The sequence below is a fragment of the Emydura macquarii genome, unplaced genomic scaffold (assembly GCF_026122565.2).
Source record: "Emydura macquarii macquarii isolate MOO-44397 ecotype Brisbane River unplaced genomic scaffold, CSIRO-AGI_Emac_v2 contig_306, whole genome shotgun sequence".
In the NCBI taxonomy this organism is placed as follows: domain Eukaryota; kingdom Metazoa; phylum Chordata; order Testudines; family Chelidae; genus Emydura; species Emydura macquarii.
The window spans coordinates 2651574-2678117 of NW_027130443.1; the positions used below are offsets into that span (position 1 = coordinate 2651574).

The following is a 26544-nucleotide window of genomic DNA, read 5'->3' on the forward strand; positions in this document are numbered from 1 at the left end:
CGCAAACGAGCGGTAGATTTGATTGTAATACTTGCAACTCACACAATCTGCAGGCTGCTGGAGAAATTTGCCAATAATTAGGGTAATAATATCTGAGAACGTTATGATTGTGGTCATTCAACAATTGTTTGTGGGGCAGCAATGCTGGTCAAAATATTCGCTGTGAATTCTTTGTTCAACTCCCTGATGACTAAAAGGCTAATTATTTTCTTGGTTAATTCCATGGCACTCTGGGGTTTAGGCCTTGTGTTTCACTTTTCTGTATTCAGCTGCTGGTCTCTGTTTCTCACAGCTCCTTGCTACTGAACAAAGCAGCAGCAGCACAGCAGCTTTTAGTGAGACTTTTTTCTTTATGGTCAGTTGAGCGCCAGTGAAATCTGTCAAACTGACAGCTCTGTAAAGTGAAGATCCGTGTATCCCCAGAGCATGCACAGCACGTGCAGCTGCAGAACCAGCTCCCTGCTGGAAACATGGACCAACATCCACCCCCTGTCATGGCAGGGCCTCCCTCTAGGATGGAGAGGACAGAATGGTCCCAAAGAGCCTGATGTCGCTACTGATATTGCCAACAATGGGGCTGTCACAGGGTTCACCCATGGATGGGGCACCTCCTTGTGGCCAAGTCTGGGGATTAACTCCACTCAGGTCTAACACCCCCCTTCCACTGGTTGCTCACACCACGTCCTCTCTGGCTCTCCAGGACTAGCAGTGCTCAGCCTTCTGCCCAGGGCACCGTGTAGTCCTTCCCTTCTGAGGTATCAATGTCCCATCAGATCAGCTGCCGTCATCCGCTCAGTCTTCCCCTCCAGCTCCAGGTCCTGCGCCACTTTCTAGGGGAACCCGAGCCCACCATTCCAGGTTCCAATCTAGGGACCCTATGTCCAGCATCACGGTCTGCTGGCTTCCAGACCTGTTCTTACTTCTTTGGTTTCCTTCCTACTTCTCTGCTCTATCTTCTGTCCTCCAGCTCCAGGTTTACCAGCCCAAACTACCTCCCACCAGGGAGTAACTGCAGACTACTTCCCCTGCAGCCCTCTTCTGTTCTCAGCTGCTGGCTTTCTGAAAGCTCAGCCTGCCCCGTCCAGCTGGGCTTCATCATCCCCCAGGTGCAGCCTTTCAGGTTAATTGGCCTAGATTTAACCTGCTCTGCCTCGTGTGGGCTGGACACCCCATCAGAGGGGCTGAATAGTGTGAAATGGCATGTGGATACTGCCCATGTGGAACTAGACTGAGACCAAGTCAGAAGCTCTCTGCAGCACTGATGGGGAGATTTCTTCATAGGCTGTGGGGAGGGGAGGCAGGTCCACAAAGCACAATAATGAACAAGCATTGGGAGAGCAGGGCTCAGAACTTCAATCGCTGGCACAACTGCCCGAGACACTGACGCCTCTTCCAGAGGCAAGTGCTGTCTTTGGGGCTGCACTGACTGAATGCCCAAGTGACTGGAATCACATGCTGAGGCCTAGGCATCAGACAGCAGGAACAAAGAGACAGAGCCCTCTGCTAAGAGAGCCGCCAGATAGGCATCTTCTCTGCCCATCTAGAGGGGGCGCAACTCAGGATCACCAAACCCCGTATTCAAAAACCATGAGTCAGGCCTCAAAAGTCAGTAGGTTTTTAAATTCTAAATATGGGTGAGGGTCTTTTCCCCTGGTTTCTGAGCCTTTAGATTGCTCCTGGGGCAAATGTTCAAGCTTTTCTCTGCAACCACAAGAGCTAGAAATGGAGCTTTTTGTTAAGGTGAAAGCTGAGATTCTCATGCCACTGTGTGACTGCAGGTGCTGTGCTTTTAAGGGAAGCACAAACATTGTGTCACTCGCAATAAAATTATGAGAGTTGGCAATGCCGAACACAGCTGCTGAAAATGTCCATCAGCTGAAAAACAGGACAATGCCAGTAAGTGAAGCAGCAGGTTCCTGAACTGCTAACCTTAAGTGAGAAAGTACCATGGTGAGTGAGGCAACAGGAACATGAAGGAGCAGGCGTGCATGACTTGCACTCTAAAGACACAGCAAATACATGACACAGAAATGGAAATGGGGCATCTTGACAGTAGGAGACTGATGCCTGTAAAGAGGAGGAGGAATAAGTGGAGGTCCCCTGGCATTCTGGGAAACTGCTTCCCACTGGCCTTGGATTTGCTTGCATTAAGTGAGAAAATTATTACAGACTCTGACCCAGCACATCCAAAAGATGCAGAGGGCAGCCCCTCTCAGCCAAGCATCACTGTCCTCTGTGCCGAGCAGGAAGCACAAAGGCTTTGGTAAGCTTGCACCAGCTGCCTTCTTTGAATTACAACCTCCTCGAGGGCTTTCTGGGTATTCGGCTCCAGGAACTCCCCAGGCATTTCCAAAGTTTAAAGGGACAGATGAAACCTGATGACTCAAAATATAGTGCATTTACCATTACACTTTTATTTCTAAAACTAAAAAAGTTTCCATTTTTTCCCTTTAAATTTCAGGTAATCTCCAAAATAAATATCTTGTATTGTTTGCAACCCCTAAATTTCAGTTTTGTGCTAGTGCATGATAGCCAAAAGTGAAACGGGCTAGAAATTCAGTCTAAACAAAGGAAACTGCCTGTTACATTTTCAATGTCCAAGCTGAGAAAAATGAAAAGAGCATAAATAATGAGATTGGAAAGTGAGGACTTGACTACACTGGAAACAGTACAGTGGTACAGTTTCAGTGCTTCATTGTAGACACTTCCTATGCTGATGGGAGGGGTTCTCCTGCTGGCATAGATAATTCACCTCCCTAAGAGGTGGTAGCTAGGCTGATGGAAGAGTTCTTCCATTGACCTAGCACTGTCTACATGGGGACTTCGGTTGGCTTAGCTACACGGTTCAGCGGGTGTGGGCTTTTCACAACCCCGAGTGACACCAGTAAGCTAGAGTTGTCCAGGACACAGTTAGCTTTTTTTAATTTTTCCTCGTTAATTACTGCTGTAATTTGCCATGTAAGGAAATGTATTTAAAACAACATGATTAGGATTTTGAATGTGATCATAGAACCATACCAATGTAGGACTGAAAGTATTTGAATTAATTCTTAATGAGGTAATTTAAAAATCTCTCAAAAGGATATGGCTGGGCAAAAGATTCAGCCTGCAAGCTCTCTGAGGCTCCTTTTGTTCTCTGTTTGTACAGACTCTAGCACAATGGGCTCGGGGTCCCTAGGCACTACCATAGCAGTAAATATCACCATCATTATGATCCAATATATTATTGGCACTGGGACTGTGCCTGAAAAATTCATCATTAGTCATGGTACTTATTACTGTGAACAGTCCCTGGAGTCCATAGATTCCAAGGCCGGAAGGGACCATCGTGATCACCTAGTCTGATCTCTTGTATAACAGGGCATAGAATTTCCCCAAAAAGATTCCTAGTGCCTACCTGTTAGAAAAACATCCAATACTGCTTTAAAAATAGTCAGTGATGGAGAATCTACCATACCCAGGATAAGTTGTTCCAATAGTTAATTATCCCCATTGTTAAAAGTTTACCCCTTATTTCCAGTCTACATTTTCTAGCTTCAACATCCAGCCACTGGATTGCTTTAGACCTTTCTCTGCTAGACTGCAGAGCCCATTGTTAATACCCCACGTAGATAGTTTAGGCTGTAATGAAGTCACCTCTTAACTTTCTTTTTCTTAAACTAACAGATTGAGTTTCTTGAGTCTGTCACTAGAAGGCAGGTTTTCTAATCCTTTAATCATTCCCATGGCTCTTCTCTGAACCCTCCCCAATTTACCAACACCCTTCTTGAATTGCAGGTGCCAGATCTGGACACACTATTCCCAACACCAGTGCCAAATACAGAGGTAAAATAACCTCTGCTCCTGCGCAAGATTCCCCTGTTTATGCATCCCAGGATGGCATTAGCTCTTTTGGCCACAGCGTCACTCTGGGAGCTCCTGTTCAGCTGACTATGCATCACGATCTTCAAATCTTTGTCAGAGTCCCTGTTTCCCAGGATGGAGTCCCACATCCTGTAAGTATGGCCAACACTCTCTGTTATTAGCTGTATGCATTTACATTTAGACATATTGAAATGCATAGTTTGCTTGCACCCAGCTTACCGAGTGATCCAGAATGCTCTGAATCAGTGACCTGCCCTCTTCATTATTTACCACTCCCCAATCACTGCATCATCTGCAACCTTTATTAGAGATGCTTTTTTTTTTCCTTCCAGGACATTGACAAAAACATTAAATAGCGTAGGTCCAAGAACTGATCCATACAAGTCCAGATATAAATCATCTTGCAGCCTAGCACTGCATTTCAGCTAAGATGTTGGTGAGCAGCTCTGCAGGATGCAGTGTGGGGAGGACGTATCTGCGTGTCAGACCAGCTGAACCAGGTAGTCTTTTCTGTCCCTAAACAACCAACACAGAATTCCACTGTAAGATCAGGCTCCATCTCCTGCTTTGGTCATTAGCAGCGCTGTGTTCCCTCCCTGTGATGGAGGACGCTTTTGCATCGAGTCAGTCTCTTTACCCTAGAAGTGGGGGATTATCTGCACTACGGACACCTGCAGATTGTTGCCTGAGCGCTGACCATTACACCTATAATCATTTATGGCCAGTAGAGGAGCCAACCTTGAATACAAGCCACAATGTCAGCCACAACCGTTTGGGTCTCCATGCACAAAGCTACCATCCCTCATCCACACAGCACATCCCAGATTCACACTGGCTGAGCTCAGGTTTTATTTTTAAAACACAGTTCCTGAGGCAGCTGAGGGACATTTTCTCCTCAGATCAATCTGCCGCAAACCAACGCAATTACCAGGGCAAAATAACGTTCTGAGAACACTGTGATCACATGCACAGTGATTATTTTGGGAACTCTACTTTCATTTTTATACATTGCTGTTTGGAGACAATGCTGAAGTTCCAGCTCTCTTTCCTTAAGAACATTAAACACAGCCTCTGATCCCTTTTGAAAGGGCACAGCTTTCAGATACATGGAGACAGCCAGCTGGAAGAGACAGTCAGACCGTCAAGAGGCAGTCCCAAAAGGAAAGGTTTTGCCAAGGCCCTGGCTGGGGGCGGCAGTGCTACATCGTGAGTGGAGCCAACATCCCCCTCTTTCAGAATTAGTTTTGCCATTTTTTATTCTGATTGGGTGCATTCAGACTACTTAATCTGCAAGGCACGTGCCACTCCAGTGTCTGGTCATTTCTTTACTGAGGAAGTACAATAACTCCACAAGGCAAAAGGGGAGAAGAACGTCCTAATTTTTTAGAACTATGCCTAATAAACCTACTACTCAACATTAAAAAAAAAAACCAAAAAACCCCTCATTGAAGACAAATCACTCCATTTCCTAGAAACTAAAATCACAGAACCCATTTTCTGTTTATTTCAACTAAAATAACTTATGAATAACTCAACAAAATAACTCATAGTAACTGAGCCTAAAGCTTATCAGGAGAAGTATCTTCTGGTGGTTAGGACTGGAGAATCATGACTCCTGCTTAATGAAAGAGAGGGTGGAAGCCCAGTGCACCAACACAGGCACGAATAGGACGTCAATAATCATCAGCACTCCAGGGTTCTACACTCAGCTATGTCACTGTGTGACCTTGGGTGAATTATATCTGGATTGACCCATCTGTAAACATGGCTCCATTACTTACCCATCTCACATATTTAACGACTGTTATCGGGTTCCCCCTCAGTCTACTTCAGACTAAACATGCCCAGTTTTTTAGCCTTTCCTCGCACGTCAGGTTTTCTAAATGCTATCCTCTGGACTCTCTCCATTTTGTCCACAGCTTTCTTAAAATGTAGCCCCCAGAACTGGACCCAGTAACTCAGCTGAGACCATACCACTGCTGAGAAGAGGAGAACAGTTACCTTCCATGTCTTACATATGACACTCCTGTTAATAAACCCCAGAATGGTTTTTCACAACTGCATCACATTCAATTTATGATCCATTATAACCCTCAGATCCTTTTCAGCAGTACTAGTACCACCTAGCTAGTTATTCCCCATTTTGTATTTGTGCATTTGATTTTTTCTTCCTATGTGCAATACTTTGCACTTGCCTTTATTGAATTTCATTATGTTGAGTTCAGACCAATTCTCCAATTTATTAAGGTCACTTTGAATTCTAATTCTGTCTTCCAAAGTGCTTGCAATCCTTCCCAGGTTAGCATCATCCGCAAATTTTATAAGCATACGTTCCCTCCAATTATCCATATCATTAATGAAAATGTTGAATAGTACCGGACTCAGGACTGGCCAATATGAGACCTCACTACATATGTCCTCCCAGTCTGACAGCAAACCATAGATAACTACTCTCTGAGTACAGTTCTCCAACCAGATGTGCATCCACTTTATAGTAATTTCTCTAGTTTGCCTATGAGAATGCCATGTGGCAGTGTGTCAGAAGCCTTATTAAAATCAAGATATATCATGCCTACTGCTTCCCCCATCCACTAGGGTAGTAACTATGGTAAAGAAGGAAATTAGGTTGATTTGGCATGATTTTTCTTGATAAGTCCATGTTGGCTGTTATTTATCACTCTATTAGCTTCTAGGTGCTTGCAAATTAATTGTTTAATAATCTGTTCCAGAATCTTTCCAATTATCAAAGTTAGGCTGCCTGGTCTATAATTCCTCTTGTCCTCATTGTTCTCCTTTTAAAAAATAGGTACTATGTTTGCCCCGCTCCAATCCCCTGGGACCTCACCTGTCCTCCATGTATTCTTGAAGATCATCACTGATGGTTCTGAGATTGCTCAGCTAGTTCTTTAAGTATATTAGGTTGAATTTTGTCAGGTCCTGATGACTAGAATATATCTAACTTAGCTAAATATTTTTTAACACATTATTTCCCTTTTCTGGCTTGTGATCTTTCCCCCTTATTGTTGATATTAACTGTTTTATGCATCCTGTCACAATTAACTTTCTTAGTGAAGACTGAAGCAAAATAGGCACTAAAAAGATCTCAGTCTTTTTGGTATTGTCTGTTATTAGCTCTCCTTCCCGGCTAAGTAGTGGACTTACACCTTCACCTTTCATACTTTCTTCATCTTTCTCTTGCTCCTAACGTATTTATAGAACCTCATCTTATTGCTTTTTTATATCCCTTGCAAAGTGAAACTCATTTTGTACCTTAGCCTTTCTGATTTGTCCTTATGCACTTCTGTTATTCCTTTGTGCTCCTTCTTAGGAATGTGTGCATATTTATCCTTTTTTGTAGGATTCCTTTTTGATTTTGAGGTCGTTAAAAAGCTCCTGATGCAATCATATTGGTCTTGTCCTGTCTTTCCTTCACATCAGGATAGTTCGCTGAGTCTCCCTTTCCCCTAACACAGCTCCATGCTCCATCTAGTTCAGCAGGGGTCAATGGGCCCTCAGGCTGAGGGCTTGTGTAAAGTTTTCAGAGCTTATTCTAGGTCAGACGCTCTACCCAGACAAACAAAACGTATTCACAAGATGGGATCCTTAAGGTGCTTTTAGTGATTGCGGGATTGCAGAGTCTTGCAACACCAAGTCCTTTCATGCTGCTTGTTAAATCTGCCCTGCTCCCTGCTCTGCCAAAAGGTGCAGCAGCATTGGAGCCACTAGGTCCCCTCCCGTCTCCAGCACATTTGGACCTACCTGCACATTTGTCAGTTACACTGTGTCGGGTGGGGAGACCAGTCTCAGACTTTCCTAGACCGAGTTGACGTTACAGACAGTGCGGGGCCCACTCTGTGAGGAGTGAACAGCAAGCAACGGACTCTAAAAACGTCGAAGTGTCCTGATCCGAACTGTGCCTTGATGCCTCTGCTCTGGAGGAGGGCAGTGGGGGCGGAGATGTTCCGGTGGACCTTTGCTCCTGGCGGGGTTTAAGCCAGTGGTTCCCAACTTGTGGCCAAAATGGCCACCACTCCCCTCCCGCAGGCTGCAGAAGGGAGCTGCTGCCTAGGGAGCCGGTGCCTAAGGTCCCAGAGACTACAAGACTGGCGCAGGCTCCTTGATGCAGCCAAAGGGACGGGAGATCAGCGCTCCCCTCCCCCTGGCTGAAGCAGGGAGCATGGCAAAGCGCTGCGCCTGGGTCCATGGGACTGGAGTCCCTGCAGAAAGGGCGGGAGAAGGTTCCCTTCCCCCGGCTCCAGCAGAAAGCAAAGGGCTCTGTCTGGGTCTTTAGGTGCTGAGGTCCCTGCTGGAGCCAGGACTGATCTCCCATCCCCCTGGCTGCAGAAGGGAGCCAGGTGGAGCCCACAGCGCTACAAGTCGCATGCGGGTTTCCTGCCGCAGCCAAGGGGATGGGGGTGAGGGGCTGCTGCTGGGGACTGGCGGCCCTTCAGGGTTATAAAAATGGTATCTGTGGCCCCTGAGCCAAGAAGGTTGGGAACCACTGGTTTAAGCCATTACTAAAATGCACCTACCTTATTCTTTGGGGAGGAACATGAGCAAAGTGCAGATTCTTCCTGTTTCACAGGAGATAGAGATACGAAACCTGAAATAGCTGAGCTCATGCTAAAGCAACACCAGTGGCGAACTGTGGGGCTCTGGCACCTGGGGGCCAAGCCTGCATTTGTGGCCCCCCATCTCATGCGCCCCCCCCTCGCAGGGCAGGAGGGGTCCCAATGCCACCCCACAGCTGCCCCAGACCGGCACCCAGGGGCCTGGCCCCCCTCAGTACACCACTGAGGAACACTGACTGGAGAAGCAGTTCAGAAAGGGACATTCTTGGAAGGCCTTGGCCAGCAGAGGATTTCATCAGCTGCAGAGAGCTGGGGGAAGGCGGTCCGGGTTCACAGTCGAGTGTCACACAATGATGATGCTTCCCTTTATCTTTAACATATTCCCTGGCTGCATGCCTGTGATCTGACTGCGCCTGAGGAGTCTACAGAGAAATCCCCTAAAACGGGCATATGGTAAAGTGAAATCCCTCGCTCTAGAGGAGGAAGCCAAGGACTAAATTAATTGTGAACTGCTTATATCCATGTGGTAGAGAGCTGCGGCAGACTTCAGAAAACTGGGGTGTGGCAAAAATTCTAGATGATCGACAGTTGTGTGTGTGTGTCAATGCCTATAGTGGGAAGGATATCCCAGACGCCTCCCCCAGCTGTGCGCTGAGTGCAGGTGCACCATTGGTGCCCGGCCCCTACTCAGTGCAGCACACGCTGGGGAGGACAGAAGCCCCAGCAGCGAGGTGGGGGAGCAGCTTGCCCACTGAGTCTCTTTCCTGGGGGCTGCCATCTGTGCTCCAGAATCTAAGCTTTCTTTTTAAAAGAACCAAACGAAGGCCGTCAGCACTTGAAAACAGCACTGTTCCAGCACACGCTTCCAGCGATCCCTGTAGCTAGAGCAGTACTGGCCATGGGTTAGCTGTGAGTGTGCAAACCCAGCTCAGAACCAGTGCAGCTACATGGATCGCTAGAACCGACTGCTGAACTGGTGCTGTTCCCAACACCGAGGCTCTAGTCCTTATGGCTAAGAAGGTAACCTTCCAGCTGTGAGCAAAGTCTGCCTGAGTCTGCAGGCAGCCTGGAACCATAGCTCTGAGAAAGTGTGAACTGCCCCAGCGCATCTCAACATTATCTGAAGCACCAGCATTGTTACCTATTTCACTGATGGTCCAAGAAGCAAGACAGACAATCATATTATGGAGATCTGCACCATCTCCAGCAAGAGGCATCTCCAGCGGACAGGGCCTAAAAGGACCACTACGCTTCCTTCCCCCTCCACCCCCCCACTGCAACCCTTGAGTGAAGAATAGCTAAGAGGGGAGGATTCATGGAGAGCAGTGCCTGAAAACAGCCTCGCCCTAGATCCCAGCCGTGTAAACTGATACCATCAACCAAATCCACCTCACTGGCTGCCACTACATGACAAAAACAACAATCCCCTAAAGATGCCACAGGGCTTTGCATGGCTTCCAAATCAAAGGCTGTATCACCTGACGCAACTACAGAGCCCAGACAAGCCTTTGGACAGGAGCCTGATCTGCAGCCCAATTCCCCCATTTCGGATTCAGATTTAAGAATGGGGTCATTCAGGTTAGAGGGGGAGAATGATTATTGCTCAAGGGCAAAAATGACAATCACTGTACATGGAAATCCTAGCATCAGATGAGGACTCTTTGTCCTTTCTGCTCCCCTCTCGTGTAAACGTTTTCTCCTAAGAGAAGCTGATTTGGAAAGAGATCGAAAGGTGTAAAACCTGAAATGCTAGTAAACAGGGTGGAAGGGTCCTACAGAGCAATGAAGCAAGCCTTTAACAGACTCAAAAGTGCACACGTATATGGGGAAGGGAACGGTTTCCCACTGATCTTGCTGAGGAAGCAGTAGATAACAGACACAGTGCAATAAATAGCAGAAATCTGGCAATTCCAGTAAGATCTTGTCTTCACTAGGCTCCTCCCTAGTGTTACCTCAACAGGCGAACATGTGAAAACCCCAATCTGTCTTGCCCGTGCTAGAATTTTACCCTGTGTTAGCTCAGACACTGGAGGTCTGTCTACACAGCAACCAGGCAGGAAGAGTGATTCCCAGTGCAGGCAGGCAGGCAGGCAGACACACACAAACACAAGTTCTCCTAGAGCTAGCTCCTAAAAATAGCAGAGTGGATGCAGTGGCCCAGGCTCAGGCTCGCCACCCAGGTTTGTGCCCGGAGGAGGTCGGCTGGGATTGTTCTCGGATGGCTAACCCAAGCCGCCATCTGTGCCACTGTCCACACCGCTATTTTTAGCACAGTAGCTTTGAGCAGAGTTAGCATGTCTGTGTCTACCCATGCTGGGAATCGTGCTTCCCCACTGCAGTGCAGACCTACCCTGAGTCTTGCTCCTCTGTGACCTGTGAAAACAATGTCTAGCTGAGTTTCATTCTCCCAGGCATGAGAAATGCACACCTGTTAGGATTTTAATTCCTTCGGAAATCTTTGGTTTTAAAGACAGCGAGTTCCAACACCCTGACAAGTCATCACAGTGTAAAGAGACACGCCAATCTAGCAGCTAAAGATCTGATGCTGCAAATGGAGTGATTTAGCAAAGTACAGATGTCAGAAAATGAGTTCCCTGGGGTTGGCTTAGAAGGCAGCTCTGAATTCAGCAAAGCAGATTCCCTGGTTCTGGCTACCCCAGGAGGAACAGATGCAAAACAGAGAGATGTGTTTGGATAGTGCCTACAGAGTAACCATCTGCCACTTTATTTGCTAAATAACCAATTACTAGAGTCAATTCACAAGTGGGATTTTTTTACTTTTTCAATTTGATTTTGCCTGCAAAGCAAAACGCATACAAACAGGAACTCTTGGCTCAGAGAATCACAGCAGAATGAGAAGAGAAAAGATGAACTGAAGCAGCCAGTTCACCTCCCAGACAATGCAGGGTTGTTCTCTATAAGAGTAGAGCACCAGCTCTACTATAGTCAAGGTTGAGAAACTCTTTCTGTTTAAAGGATGACTCTTCTTGGTGCTCTAAAATCTGCATGGTTATCAGATTTCTTTGAAATCTGGTGTGCCTCAGACGGGCATGGGGTCTGGGTACTGACCCAAATTTGGGGTCATACACCCTCCACCCCTGAAATAAACAGCTTTCTAAAGGGATATTCTGGTAAAGTTTTTTTTTGCTCAGACCAAGAGATTAAACCATCCCACCCTTGCACAAGAGTCTCACTCACCTGAGGGTTACCCTAGAGAGTACCTGGCACTTGCCAGCCCTTTCGGGAGCAAAACTCAGAACGTTATTAGTAAAAGAGTCCGGCTCTCCAGTTAGGCTCTTAAGTGAGCATGTGCAGAGAGTGACGCTAAAAAGATCTGAAGGTGGAAAGCGTTCTCCTCTATTACACAGCCCATAGAACTTCTCCCAAATAATTCCTTTTGAACTAGCACAGATCTTTCTAAAAAGTATCCAGTCTTGATTTTAAAATTGCCAGTGATGGAGAATCCACCATGACAGTTGGTAAATTGTTCCAACAGTTAATTACCCTCACTATTAAAAACAATTCACCCTTCTGGGCCTGTCCAGACAGCTAATGCTGTTCTGCAGGCTCCCCTCTCTCTTACCTTGGTTATTGTTACCTCCCCAACATGCACAGTGCCTCCCCTTCCACGAATGCACAGTACTGTTGCCAAGACAATATCCCTTGCTTACTGCTCTGATCAGATTACTCCACTGAACCACTCTAGTGACCTGCCCCCCTTTCTCCACTACATCAGCTGGAAGTTTTCTGTTCTCACTGTCAAGGCTTCCCACAACTCTGACCCCCATATTTAGCTAACCTCTTCTCCTTTCACACTGCCCTCCCACCCTCTCTGCTCTGCCAGCAATGCCACCTTAGATCTCCATTCATCTGCTTCTCCTACATCCACTGTGGCACTTTCTCCCAGCTCACCCACTATACATGGAGCGACCTCTCTGAGTTGATCCATAAGGCCCCAGATCTTCTTCAGTCAAGTTCCTCCCCCTCTGCCACAGGCCTACAAAACACTAGACCAATAAAACATGCCATGCGCTAGCCCTCGCTGAGTAACTGTGAACTGTCACTGCTATATCATCCCCTCCCCTACTTTCCTACCCAACTCCCTCCCTCCCTGCTGTCTGTGACTTCTTTGTCACATCATGCCCAGTTCAGTTTGTAAGGTACTCACGGGAGGGATCATCTCTTCTGTTTGTTCTGGAAGGTGCCTAGCACAGCTGTGGGCACCAAATCATAAGCAATAGCAATTTCTGAAATAATCATTCATTTTCCACTTGAAAGCAGGCGTTCAACAGCTTGTTCATGAAATTCTGCTTTAACACGGATGCCACATCAGCAAACATGTAAGCATCTGCAGATCCTTGGCTTTCTGCTCTCAAACTTCCCCATGGTCCTGGTAAATGGTCAGGAATAGAGTGAAGCCACAGTTCAGATGGTGGCAGGACAGGGTCGGGTATCATCATTCTAGCCTGACCCGCACATCCTTTGCTAGTACTCGAAAGAGGGAAAACAGGCAAAGAAATGATCAACCTGCAACTCCCCTGCTGCAGCTATGCATGGAGCTGTGAGGGAGAATCGGTCTGATGACTGGGAGGACAGGCAAAGAGATCGAGGCCCAGGGCCCTCCAATGAGACAGCTCTTGTGATCTCTCAGAGTCCAAACAAGCGCTCTTCCTTTATGCTTTTCTGATCCTAAGGTTTGTTGTGCTGTCAGAGTTTCCAGCTGTCAAAACATCCAGGTTTCTATGGCCAGTTGGGCCACATGTTCTGCCTTGGTTCTCTCTTTAGTGCTGCCTGACACAACCTGCACTGGGGGCCCATGGGTTCCTAACCTGTTCAGAACTGTGCAGACTGGGAACAGCTGTGCAGTGGGGCCTCTGACAAGCCCCACAGCCACATTACACTCTGGTCAGCAAAGATGTGCGTCTGCCTGGCTTCAATGCATCCACCTGTAATCTCTTCAGCAAGCAGATCAGACAAGACAAGGGTTTCAGAGCCACCATATGTTCCTCACCCATGGCATTAGCTCGAACCACACAACCTGCCGCAGGCACAAACTTGCTCCTCAGTTGTTTGCCTTTTTCCTTACATCCAGTGAGAACTTCCGAGTGTCTCTGTAACGGAGTGTGGCCATAGGAAAGGCAGGCAGCAGAACCAGCCCAGCTCCCAGCGGCCTTACTAAATGCCATGAGGTGACAGACAGGGCAAACAGCTCTTCCTCACACATTTGCTATCAATTCCTTTCTGGGCCCAAGGACTTCTAGGAGCTAAGGCCTGGCGACTAAGAGTCATGGAGATTCTCAGCAACAAGGACGACTCATTTTGATATTTCCAAGAAGCCTCACAGCCCTTAATAGCAGGGCTGTGGCTGTGATATTCGGTCCTGGGACCTCAGACTCGGCTTCACACCAGCTATCTTCTACACAAATTAGCTTTTCACTCAGAGAGACCTTAGGAAATAAACAAGTGTCATAATCATCGTTAAAATGCCTGGGCACACACCATTACTCTGCACTGATAACATGGCCCTTGCCAAAAGAACTGTAGGAATTTCCTGTACTTGGGAATGCAGAAGGAGACTTTGCTAAGATCTGTTTCGGCCAGAAAATCCGCTTCATAAGCCATCATTTAAATCTTTGAAGCTGTCTATGTGAATCAGCTGTGTAGCCATAAAGAGGCTTAAGGGCTTTCCATTCAAGGGACAGTGTTCCCTAGAGGACTTAGGGACTGCAAATAGAGAGCTTATCCAGCCCCCCGAGAGTTCCCATGTGGCTTCTGGGCCAATCCACTAGGCCTCGTCTCATTTCCTCCTCTCTGGCTATAGTCGTTTGTGAAGGAAGACCCCTGTCACATCGTTAGCTGAAGTCCAGCGTTAGCTCCTGACATCCACTGCGCAACTCACAGTGAGGAATTCATCTGGTCAGATCTAACACAGACACTCAGCCTCCTTGGCCTGGCAGTGGGAGGGACTGCAGAAGCCACTCAGCAATTTAACCCTGCTTGGGTGAATTTGTGCTGCCTCTAGCCACAGCAGGGTGCGTTAGGGCCTCAGACCCTCGTAGTAGCTGGATCCTGCATTCACTAGAGCACCTTCCTGCTCAGGAGTGACTATGCCAGCTGGAAACCTAGAAAACACCCCCATCTCCTCAGAATTTTCTGCCCCACGAAGCCAAGATTACCTAGCGCAGTGGTTTTCAACCTGTGGGCCACAGAGCCCCGGCGGTCCGCAGACTACGTCTAAGACCTCCTGAGGGGTCTGTACCTCCATTTGAAATTTTGTAAGGGTCCGCAAATGAAAAAGGTTGAAAACCACTGACTCGGGGCAAGGAAATGCACCCTTTGGGCAGAAGCTCATCACTCGGTAATACCTGCAGTGCCCTGGCACTGCTCATGCAATGCTGGTGCTGATCACTCAGCAGGACAGACATACAGGCACACCAGGCAAAGGAGAGGTATCTCCCTTTCAGCTGAGTTTCAGGCACACCATGCCACTCTCCCAGTTTCTACTCCAGTTCAGGACAATGCAGCACTCCCAGCAAGGGCCACACAGGTTACGTCTACACCGCAAAAAAAGAATCCAAACCCACAGTAGTGAGTTTCAGAGCCTGCATCAACTGACTCGGCTCCAGGACTAACAGCAGCAGTGTAGACCTTCAGGCCTGGGCTGAAGCCTGGGCTCGAAGGCCCTCCCCACTCACCAGGTTCCAGCCTGAGCCCCACTACTGTTCTCAGCCCTGCAGCCTGAGTCAATTGAGCAGGGCTCTGAGGCTCAGCGCCACAGGCTCTTCTTTGCAGTGTAGACACACCCACAGTGTCCACTCTCTTCCACTGAACGGGAGGTCACATGGGGCCCTGTGTCAGCAGCTTTTAAGGGTTTTCCTTCTGTTGCCGTGACTTTCCTGAACATTAAAAATGAGCCAAAGGATTCCTCTTGGTTTGTGTGTGTTCTCTCAGCGTCTGGTGGGGCAGGAGGTCGCCAGCTCCCTTTTGTATTGAACAGGCGTTCAGAGCAAACTACTCCCTTTGGAGAGACGCCTGGCTTATTGCAAGCTACCTGGGAGCTCTGGCTTCTAGGGTTGGAGGTTTTCACTGTCCAGATCCTCAGAAGTGGCTTCATGGGGCTTGGAGATTCAGTGGGGGAGGTGCAGATGTCTAAAAATTGCTTCTAGTCTTTGTGGTTATGAGGAAAACCTGTCAAACATGACCGGTACGGTGCCGCCTTTTCTTCTGTCTCTACAGACTTGGAAATGACAGCTCCAAGAAGAAAGAACTGCCCCCATTTGGCTCAACAAAGTGCTGACCCCAGAGCCTAACGGTTCAAATGTAAACAACACCATTCTAAACTATTAGAGAGAGACCGGGTGGGAGAGGGAATATCTTTTACTGGACCAACTACTCTTGGTGAGAGAGACAAACTTTCCACTTACACAGAGCTAGACCTGAACAAGAGCTCTGTGTATCTCTCACCAACAGACGTTAGTCCAGTAAAAGATATTCCTTCACACACCACATCTCTCTAATAGCCTGGGACCAACCCAGCTACAACAACATTGCATACAACATTCTGAACTGTGTCATTTGATCAGAAATCACCCTACTTGTCTTCCCAGAGCACCTCCCATCAGAGTCTCTCAGACTTTGCAAACATTAACAAATTAAACTCTACAAGAGCTCTGCAAGGCAAGGAATTACTACCCTCATTTTACAAATATGGAAACGGAGCCACCCAGAAATTAAAGGCTGCATTTTCTAATGCAGATGCCTAACATTAGGCATCTAAAGCCATATTTAAGCACATAATGAAAATAAGTAGCCTGATTTTCAGAGGTTCTGAGCATGGCAGACAAAGTTCACAAAGGAGGCCCACGTCAGAACCACGAACAGAAGCCAGATCTCCTGACCCTCAGTCACAAGACTGTCCCTCCTTCCGCAAAGGAAGCACACAGCCTGCCTAGCTATTATACATGTTTGGATATGACAAAGTCAGATAGGGACAAGAGGTCGTTCTAGTCCATCGCACATAGCCAGTGCAGGATTCATTCCTACTGCTATTCTCCAGTGCACTGTCCAGTCCAGCCCAGTCTGAAATCACTACAGAAGAAGAGTTTCCCGTGACTGCATTCCTAAACTCCCAAGTCTTTGGGTTTCTGTTAAGCTTAACCTTAACTCTGAATTTGGTGGGTTCATTATGCTTTATTTACTTTAACCCTGAAATTATCAATACATCCTTCGAGCCTTATTGCCAGCGTCACAAGTCTTTGGGCTGGGAACAGTTCTCATTGGTTGCAAGGTTCATCCTGAATTTCCCAGCCTGTATTATTCCTTTTCTTAACTTCATTTTATTTCTGTGCACAGGCTCAAAGTGAGCACTGAGGCTAGTTGGAGCAGGGGTGGGGTAGCCAGCAGGGAGCGGGCACAGGGACAGATTTTATGGTCAGAAGGTTCCATATAATTAGGGCTGCAGAGTCACCACAGACTTTTTATAAAAAATTACAGAGCAGTCCTGGGAAATATAGTAAAAGTCACAGTTTAGAGACTGCTTGATAAAAAATGCCCTCACAAATGAGGGACACCACCCAGCCCGGCGCCACAACCCTAATCCCAGCCTGAGGGGAGGAGGCTCGAGGCAGGGGGAGGCTGAAGAGGGAACCAACCTGCACTCCCCCTGGGCAGCAGGAGCCCCAGGCTTGAGAGGAAGCCTGCCCCACATGTCCATGGGGCTGGGCCTGGCCCCCCACTCTAGGCACTGCAACCTGGCATGCCAGGGCACAGCATCGCTCATGTTTGGTCCCCCTGCCCCATCATGACTGAGAGGCAGCTGGGCCAAACCTGAGTGGAGTTACAATCCCACACATCAGGTTGCAATGTCTGGAGTGGGGAATCGGGCCCAGCCCTGTGTGCCGGGAGACACAGGAGAAGCCGCTGTGGGGTGAGTCATGGACCCAAAAAGAAAAGTCACGGACAAACGAGAAAATCACACTATCCATGACTTTTTTCCTCACAGTGACAAACCAGAAGCTCTAATTATGATCACCTAGTCCGACATCCTGCATAACATGGGCCATACAACCTCACCCAATGGCTCCTGCACTGAGGCCACAATTTCTGGTTGTACTAGAGCAGCTATTTTAGAAAGAGACATCCAGTCTTGATTTCCATCTGGCTAGCTTCATCTGCCAACACCCGCTCTCACGCTGTGAGATTAAAGAGCCCTCCACAATCAGAAATCTCCTCCCCAGGTAAGTACATACAGGTCATGATCAAGGGAAAGGAGCATGAGATGCTCCATCTTTTTTGCTCACTTTGACCCCTTCCCAGAGTTCCCAGGTTTGTTTCCAGGCTCCATGTTTGCAGGTGGTAGGCTGCCTATGGCAGGCTGACCAGAGTCAACGGGTCAGACAACTCTGTGGGTCACATGGCCAGAAAGAGGGCAAGGTACTTCGGGAGCTGGGGGACCTCTGGAACTTGAGCCTTCAACTCATATGAAGGAGTCCTCCATGTTCGGGAAGCCTAGAAAAGCCACAGAAATGTGCAGTCACCTCTTTAGGGCAGGAGAAAAGCAGCCTCCAGCTTTAGGTGCACCTAGATCTGGATGAAGGTAAAGCAGAACCCTAGCACACCGCACCGCACGGGGCCTGCCGTGACCCTGCCCCCATGGAAATGCAGGTTGACCCTCTCCCATCCCAGAAAGGCAGACGTGGTGTACCGAGAGGCAGCCGGGGGGCCCTCAGGTACTGGCCTGTGCCGCCCGCCCCCTGCGCATCATGAAGGGCCAGCCCGGCACCACCCCCCGCAGACCAGGGGATGAGGCCGCCCCGTCTGAACCGGTGCTGGGCTGCGAGGCTGGAGCAGCGGGTAAGTGCGGGGTGCCAGGCCAGCCCTTCACAACAGGAGCAGGCCGCAGGAGACTGAGGGGCAGCTGCTCCCGCTCGTGAAGGGCCGGCCTGGCACACAAACCCCTCAGGCCAGGAGGTGAGGCCGCCTCCGTCTGAGCCAGCTCCAGGTTGCGGGTCTGGAGCGGGAAAGGCGACTGCCATGTGGTGGATAAGTACAGGATGGGGGGGCAGCGGAAACAAACCTGCATTTGCCCCCCCCCCCCCCCCCCCCCCCCCCCCCCCCCAGTACAGACCCCCTTCCCCAGGGCCATATTATCCATTAGGCACAATAGGCACAGTGCCTAGGGCCTACGAAACTTTCAGGGCCTACGAAAAAAATGTGTATATATAATTTTTTATTTTTATTTAAAAAATCTATTTATTAATAGCTTAAAATCAAATTAGTTATTTCAGTCAGGGGGCCTACGAAGGCAAGTGTGCCTAGGGCCTACGAAGGTCTTAAAACGGCCCTGCCCTCCCCGGGTCAGCTGGGGGGCAGTGCTGGGACCCCTCCTGCCCTGCACGAGAGGGGGAGATATGAAGCGGGGAGGTGCAAATAAAGACTTGGACCCCCGATGCTGGAGACTTTCCGTACACCACTGAGTGGCAGCAAAATAGTGGGAGCAGCAGGACGGCTCCCCTCTCACCCCAGACAGGCAGATGTGGGGCAAGAAGGCAAAGTCAGCCACAGGGAGGCCTCCAGATCTCAAACAAGCAGGTGGGGGCACCCACTGTGCTCTCCCCTTCCTGCCACACACAAAGACCTCTGCCAGGGAGGGGTTGGCAGAGCACCCACGAGCAGCGGGTCAATGAGATGCACTGGGCAACTCTGCCTCTCAGAGGAACTTGCCTCGAGCTCTCTGCAGCCTCGGGCAGGCATCGTTGCATCGGTGACACTTAAGTCACATTTTCACGGTTTTCTGTCCTACCGGAGGGGCGTGATCTGCACAGCGCACTAACGCACTGCACTCTCACCGCCCGCCTAGGCCCTGCTGGCACACTTGAAAGGCACCAACTTGGCTTTAACATTAACTCTTCCCTACAGACAAGCGCTGGGTTGCCGGCAGGAGGGCAGACCCATTCGCAGCAGAGGGAGAGCGGCAGAGAAGGCATTACAGCACAAGTGATTTCGAGGTTGGACATGAAACTAGGAGTTAATGGGATTTCGGCTGACGCGGGGTGAGAACACGGTGGGCTACGGTAACCGCTGCTCAGTCCCACACGCGCTCCAGCTTTCCGCCGAGGCAGGGTGGGGAGCGCTGCGTGGGCAGGGCTGGCCAGTGTCTCCCCTGCCCACAAAACAAAGGCAGAAAAAGGGAGTGAAAAGTAAAATCCAAGGGGCAAACATGACAAGCACCTGAACTGCGCCCGGATGGCAGGAACGCAAGGGTCTGGCAGGGTCAATCCCCCACTGGGAGCACGGCCAGCCCTGAGCCGCCCTGTCCCCAGCCCTGCCAACCATGCTCGCCCCATCCCATCTCCCCCCGAACCTGCCTGCCTCCATCAACTCCTCCCCGGGCACTGCCAGCCCCGAGCCCCCCCTCTTGGCCTCAGAGCTGCCGCGGCTCCCAGGCATCGCCAGCAACGCTGCTCGCCCATCACACCAGGGCGCGGCCAGATCCACCCCCCCCCCCCGGGGGCACTGCCCAGCCCCCCATCTCTCCCCCCCGGGGGGGCACTGCCCAGCCCCCCATCTCTCCCCCCCCCTTCCAGCCCCCCATCTCTTGCCCGCCCCCCATCTCTCTCCCCCCTGGGGGGGGCCCAGCCCCCTTCCACTTCTTCGCCCCCCCCCCGGGGGCACTGCCCAGCCCCCCATCTCGTGCCCTCCGGGGCACTGCTCCCCCACTTCTCTCCCCACGTGGCACGCCCAGCCCCTTCCCCCGGGGGCACTGCCCGCCCCCCAGCACCCTCCTCTCCCCCCCCGGCCCCCACTGTCCCGGCGGGCTGGGGCGGCTCTTCTCACCTGCTCCCCTGCGAGTCCCGCCGCCAGCGGCTCCGGCTGCCGGCTCGGCTCGACTCGGCGCGCCCAGGGCAGGCGGAGGAGGCAGCGGGGGCGGGAGTCGAGTCGAGTCGGGGCGGAGCCGGCCCGGGGGGAGGGCGGCGGCGGCGGCCTGGGCGCTGCTCTCCGGCCCGCGAGGGCGGGGCCGGGCTGGGCCGGGCCGGGCTCTCCGTGTGCTGCCCGGCGCTAGCCAGAGCAGCGCCCCGCGGGGACCGTCTGCCGCCGCCGCGGGAAGGGGCAGCCCCGGAGAGCCCCTCCTCAGCCCGCGACGGGCCCCAGCCGCCCCCGGCGACCGGAATCTGCGCCCTGGGGCGGGGGCTGGGCCCGGAGCTATGCGGGGGTGGGGAGATGAAATCGCTGCCGCACGATGCAGGCCTCGGGCTAGTAACTCAGCCCAGCCCAGCCCAGGGTGTCTGTGCCCCGCCGCCGGGCCGGGCCGGGCCGGGCCAGAAGAGAGCCTGGAGCCGCGCCCCGCTTTCCAGGTCGATGTACCGAGCGTTCCGCGGCCTTTGCTGCTGCGCCGTGACTGGGCCGGGCACGCCGGAGCCCCGCGGCACCAGAGTGCCGGGCCCGGCTGTCCTTTGGCTGCTCATGTCTTCATTTGCCAGTGCAGAGTGTAACTCGCCGCCTCATCAGCACCATGGCACTGACACTGGCTGGGCTTGTGTCGATGACACTAGGTGAAGGGTAGCAGAGAATCAGACCCCAGTGACTTGTCTTCCCGCCCTCCTTTGCTTCTGACTTGCTTCCAGCCTGAACTCAGCCTGTTTTGTCTCATCCTGCCTCTTGTCATTTACTTATCTCTAGTTCCACCCCCCACCACCACATCACCCCATTTTTCTTCCCTTCAAATCCTTGTAGCTTTCTACACCCATCATTCACACTCTCACCTGCTCTCCTAATTTCCTTCCCAAACACCCACTTTAGTACATTTTAAAAAAATCTTTTAATGGAAATAAATGTATATAGTCCTCTTCTAACACGCAAACAATGGGCAGCATCCTATGAGCACATGGCAGCCCAAAGCAGTCACAGGAGCAGATGCTCCTGTAGCGAAACCCCTGTCTGCCAGTCACACACTTCCCCCTCCATTCATCAGTCCCTGGGCTAGGTCTAACTCTGGGTTATAACTTGGCAGAATTCCTATTTTCATTTTTATCAGTTCACTGGATAATATCAGCGTTTTAAAGCATTTTTTCCATTTAAATTTTCACAAGTGTGGGAAATTATGAGGGGGGCAGACAGGAGGGGGCAGACAATCATTTTTTAATGACAGTAGACGTTGAGATCCAAAAAGTTAAAGATTGTTAAAACATAAATTGTCAACGTCACACACCAAAATATGCTGTAGTTCTCAAGCACCGTTCTTATTTGGCCTATCTGTACATTTCAATTTTTGATGGAAATATTTTTTCATCGGTTTGTGTATGCACAGTGACATCAATATTTAATGACATTTACTGATGAAAATCTAATCCAAGCCTCATTATAACAGAGGCTGTCAAGAATTTTTTATAGTGTGGACTGTATCTCCATAGAGGAATTTTCTGTTAACCTCTTCTGTCCCATTCCCATACACACAGACTACCTCCCCTGCCACTGGTAACAGGAAAACACCTCTGTGGCAATTACAGCAATTGTTTATGTGGAAAAGAAATGGTAAGTCGTATTCAGTGTCCTCTTAGCTGCTTTTAGGTGAGGCAGCAACTGAAAATGAGAAGGAACCAGCACCACGTATCTTGCCAGTTCTCCATGGACCATAGTTTGGAAACTGCTGCACTAAAAGATGCACAGATTAATGGATTTTAAGGCCAAATGGGACCATTATGATTATCTAGTCTGACTTCCTGCATTGCACAGGCCAGAAAATGCCATCCAGTGAGTCCTGCAGCCAGATCTTTAGGGTAGAGCCTATCGCTATTGTCTGTAAAAACAACGAGAGTCCTGTAGCAGTTTAAAGACTAACAAATTTAATTTCTGCAGGCATAAGCTTTTGTGGGCTGTAACCCACTTCATCGGATGTAAGGAACAGAAATCAGATAGGAGGTATATCTGCTGGAGGGACTCACCAAACTGGGGCCAGAGATCGACTCAGATGCCTTCCTGATAACCTTTTGAGCGCATCACTTCGGCCGCGGGCTGGGCCCCTGCACCGTGGGCCACCCTGTTGGCCCCCTACTTGACGGCAGTCCCGCAGGCAGCCTATCGGGCCCTCTTTGAGGAGGAGGCCACAACTACAAGGCTGTGAAAGCCGCGATTTTGGATGTCCTGGACATTAGTCCTGACACCTTTAGGCGTTGGTTTCACCCCCCTCCCCTGGGCGCCTGGCCCCACACCATGGCCCAGGAACTAAGGGACGCATGTTGGTAGTGGCTGCAGCCTGACCAACGCTCATCCTTGGAAGTTGTGGACCAGATGGCTATGGAGCAGTTCCTCCAGATCTTGCTGCCGTGAGGAAGGGCCTGGGTCATGCACCACTGCCTGGCCACGATGAGCGACATGGCATGCCTCATGGAGGACTTCTTAGCGGCCGAGAACCCCCTGGCCCTAGGGGCCCCCGTGACAGCCTGGAGACCCCCGGCACCCAAACCTCCACCTCATCCATGGCTCCCCGTCAAGCCGGGCCCAAGCTCAGGAGGTAGTCGACACTGGTCTCTGCTTCCCCTGACCCCAGCTGCCCGGTGGGGCCCACCTGGTCACAGTCCAGAAAGGGCTTCGGCGCCCTACAGCCCACCCAATCAGGCCCACGAGACCAGAGCCCGACCTGGACCCACAGAGGCCGGCTCATGTTTTGCTTGTGGCCACTACAGCCACCTCCAAAGAGATTGCCCTAGGATGGACTGCTCGTTCGGCCTGGTGTGCACCAGGGAAGGGCGAGCCTGGAGGCAACTGACACCCACAGTGACCATCCCTGTGGGACTGCCCAATCAGCAGGTGCAGGTGCTAGCCGACTCGGGGTGCAGACAGACACTGCTCTGCTGGGAGCTGATCCCACCAGGCGGATGGACCCAGGGCCAGGTCTACCTCCGATGTGTCCATGGTGATGTGAGGGAATACCCCACCTGCCCTCTCCCACTAGCCATCGCCGGGGTAACACGAGTGGTGCAAGTGGGTGTAGCCGCTAGGCTGCCCTACCTGGTCATTCTGGCCAGTCCTGGCCAAGAGTTTCCCTGGGTCCTGCAGACTGTCACGGCCGAACTGCTGAAGATCTTTGCCCAGGGAGGGCTGCCCCAAGAGATCCTCTTGGACAAGGGAACCAACTTCACCTCCCACCTACTCCAGGAGGTGTGCGGCATCCTGGGGATTAAGAAATCGCAGACCTTGGTCTACCACCCTCAAACGGATGGCCTTTTGGAGTGGTTCAACCAGACTCTGAAGGGGATGCTCCGGAAGTTCTCCCCCGACAAACTCTGCCACTGGGACCAACTTCTCCCTCCCCTACTCCCGACCAGCTGGGAAGTGCCGCAGGCCTCAACTAACTTTTCCCCCTTCGAACTATTGTATGGGTGGCAGCCATTTGGGATACTGGACCTGGTGAGAGAAACATGGGAACGGGCCCCATCCCGAGCTCAGGGGCTGCTCCAGTATGTCCTGACACTGCGGGACTGGTTGACCCAGGCCAGGGAGCTCGCCCAGGAGAATCTCCGGGAGGCCCAGAGAACCCAATCCCTAACCTACAACTGCAGAGCATGCACCAGGACATTCTGACCCAGCAATTGGGTTTTGTACTTCTCCCCACTGAGGAGTCCAAACTATTGGCCCGATGGCAAGGTCCATATGAGGTCACCCGATAGATAGACCTAATACATGACAGGGCCTATCAACCCCATCGCCAGAAGCGCAGGCTCGTCTACCATGTCAACCTGGTGAAACCCTGGCATGAATGGGAGGCTCTGATAATTGCGCCCTACCCCCCAAAACTGGAACTGGGGCTGTGACCCCCGGACCCAGAGGATCTCCAGGGGCCCCTCCTCGATAACACCCTCACCGAGAGACAGCTGAAACAGGTCTGGCACCTGCTGGAGACCTTTCCCAGAATCTTCACAGCGACGCCGGGTCGGACTACCCTAGTCCACCATCATATCCAGACTAACCCCGGGGAGGTGGTCCATGTGCTGACCTGGCTCCTTCTGTGGCACCTGCGGGAGGCCATAGATCGAGAGGTCCAGAGGATGCTGGACCTTGAGGTGACTGAGCCCTCCACTAGCGAGTGGCATAGCCCCGTGATGCCGGTCCCCCAGCCAGATGGGACCCACTGGTTCTGTATTGATTTTTGGAGTTTCAACCTGATATCCCGGTTCGATGCCTACCCCATGCCACGGGTCAACGAGCATCTCAAGTGCCTCGGGGAGGCCCAGTATATTTCAACCCTCGATTTGACCAAGGGCTACTGGAAGATCCCCATGGAACCGGACTCCAAGGAGAAGACGGTCTTTGCCACACCCAAAGGGCTCTACCAATTTACCAGCATGCCCTTTGGTCTAGATGGGGCATCCGCAACCTCCCAGCGGCTGATGGATCGACTCCTGCAGCCCCACGTGGAATATGTGGCTGCTTACCTGGATGATGTGGTTATCTACAGTCGTCACTGGGAGGACCACCTCAACCACATCGCAGCCGTCCTGCAAGCCCTTCAGGGCACGGGCCTGATGGCCAATCCGACAAAGTGCCGCATTGGGTGGCGGGAAACTACTTACCTCGGTTACACCCTGGGACGAGGAGTGGTATGACCCCTTGTCGGGGAAGGTCCAGGCGATCCAGGGAGAACCCGCCCCCGCCACAAAGCGACAGGTCAGGCAATTCCTGGGGCTCATGGGGTACTATTGGTAGTTCATCCCCGACTTCACCACCGTTGCAGCCCCCCTGATGAACCCACTGACCAAGACCCAGCCAGTGCACATACAATGGACACCTCTGTGTGTGAGGGCGTCTCGAGCCCAAAAAGACGCGCTATGTTGACAGCCCATGCTGTATAGCCTGGACTTTGATCAGGCTTCATTTTCCAGACAGACGCTTCCACCGTGGGCCTGGGCACCGTCCTATCCCTGGATATCGACGCGGAGGAGCATCCCATGCTGTACAGCCGCCGGAAGTTGTTCCCCAGGGAGCAACGGTATTCCGTGGTTGAGAAGGAGGCGCTGGCTGTGAAGTGGGCAGTGGAGGCACTCTGTTACTACCTCCTCAGAAGCCCCTTTGTGGTAGTGACTGATCACGTGGCCCTGAAGTGACTGCATCAAATGAGGGACACCAACGCTCGCCTCATGTGCTGGTATCTGGCACTCCAGCCCTTTGTCTGTACAGTAAGGCCTCGGGCTGGTTGGCAGCACACAAATGTCGATGTGCTGTCGTGCCTTGGAGAAGCAGATCAGGCCAGCCCCGAAGCCGGACTTGGAGGGGTGGGGTGTAGCCGGGAGGTGTGGCCTCCCTTGGAGATTAACCAGGAGGGAGAGCCAAACCCCTTTTGTGGGGAGGAGCCCAGGAGTACAACACCACCTGACCGGAAGAGGTGGATGGGACAAGAAGTATAAGAGGCAGGCCTTCCCGCTAACTCAGGAGAAGGCGGCCAAGGGAGAAGGATGCCTCTCCCTTGGTGCCGGTGCCAGGGCCTGGGCCTGGGCCTGCACCCAACCATTACCTGGAGAACAGGCTGCCAGAGCTGCCAACTGCCTGGGGCCTGGAGAACCTGGAGGAGCTACGGTCACGCTGACTGGATCAGGGGGGCCCTTTAGGTGTATTCAGGAGCTCTGATTACTCCCTTCTACACCAGTCTCGCGTTGGGGGTGTCACGCTGGCTGGATTGGGGGGGCATTTATTATATTATGTGACATCAGTATGTCAAAATCATAATAATTCATGTGAGATATGCCATGTCAGGTACTGTTAGAAAGGCTATAACAGGCTAAGTAAGATGATAATATTTATGTGCATGTGTTATATGTGTAATGGAAGTTATAGATATATTTGATATATCTGTATTTCAAATTGTGCTGTATGAAACACACCCTCGACAGGGTGGCGGCAGAACAATAGCCTGCTTAATGGCCCATTGAGACATCCACAGATGCAAGGGGCTCAGGGGGAAAAGCCAGGGATATACCTGATGAGCAACCAGGACTTGCTCATGTGACTCTGAACTCCATTTTGTTCCTATAAAATTCCACAAACAGCATGGGAAGGGTCAGAGGGTATATAAGGCAAAGGCGTGGGAATCCATTTTGTTCTCCAGTCGGGATTCAGC

General features: G+C 51.1%; 1 protein-coding gene across 1 annotated transcript in view; it reads right to left on the reverse strand.

Moving 5' to 3' along the window:
* Positions 1 to 20623, reverse strand: part of CERS4 (ceramide synthase 4) — an 89458-nt gene extending 68835 nt beyond the window's left edge. Inside the window, exon 1 of the mRNA XM_067556998.1 lies at positions 20271 to 20623. The gene's annotated coding sequence lies outside the window, so the exon portion shown is untranslated. The remainder of the gene's footprint in view (positions 1 to 20270) is intronic.
* Between the last annotated feature and the right edge of the window lie 5921 nt (positions 20624 to 26544).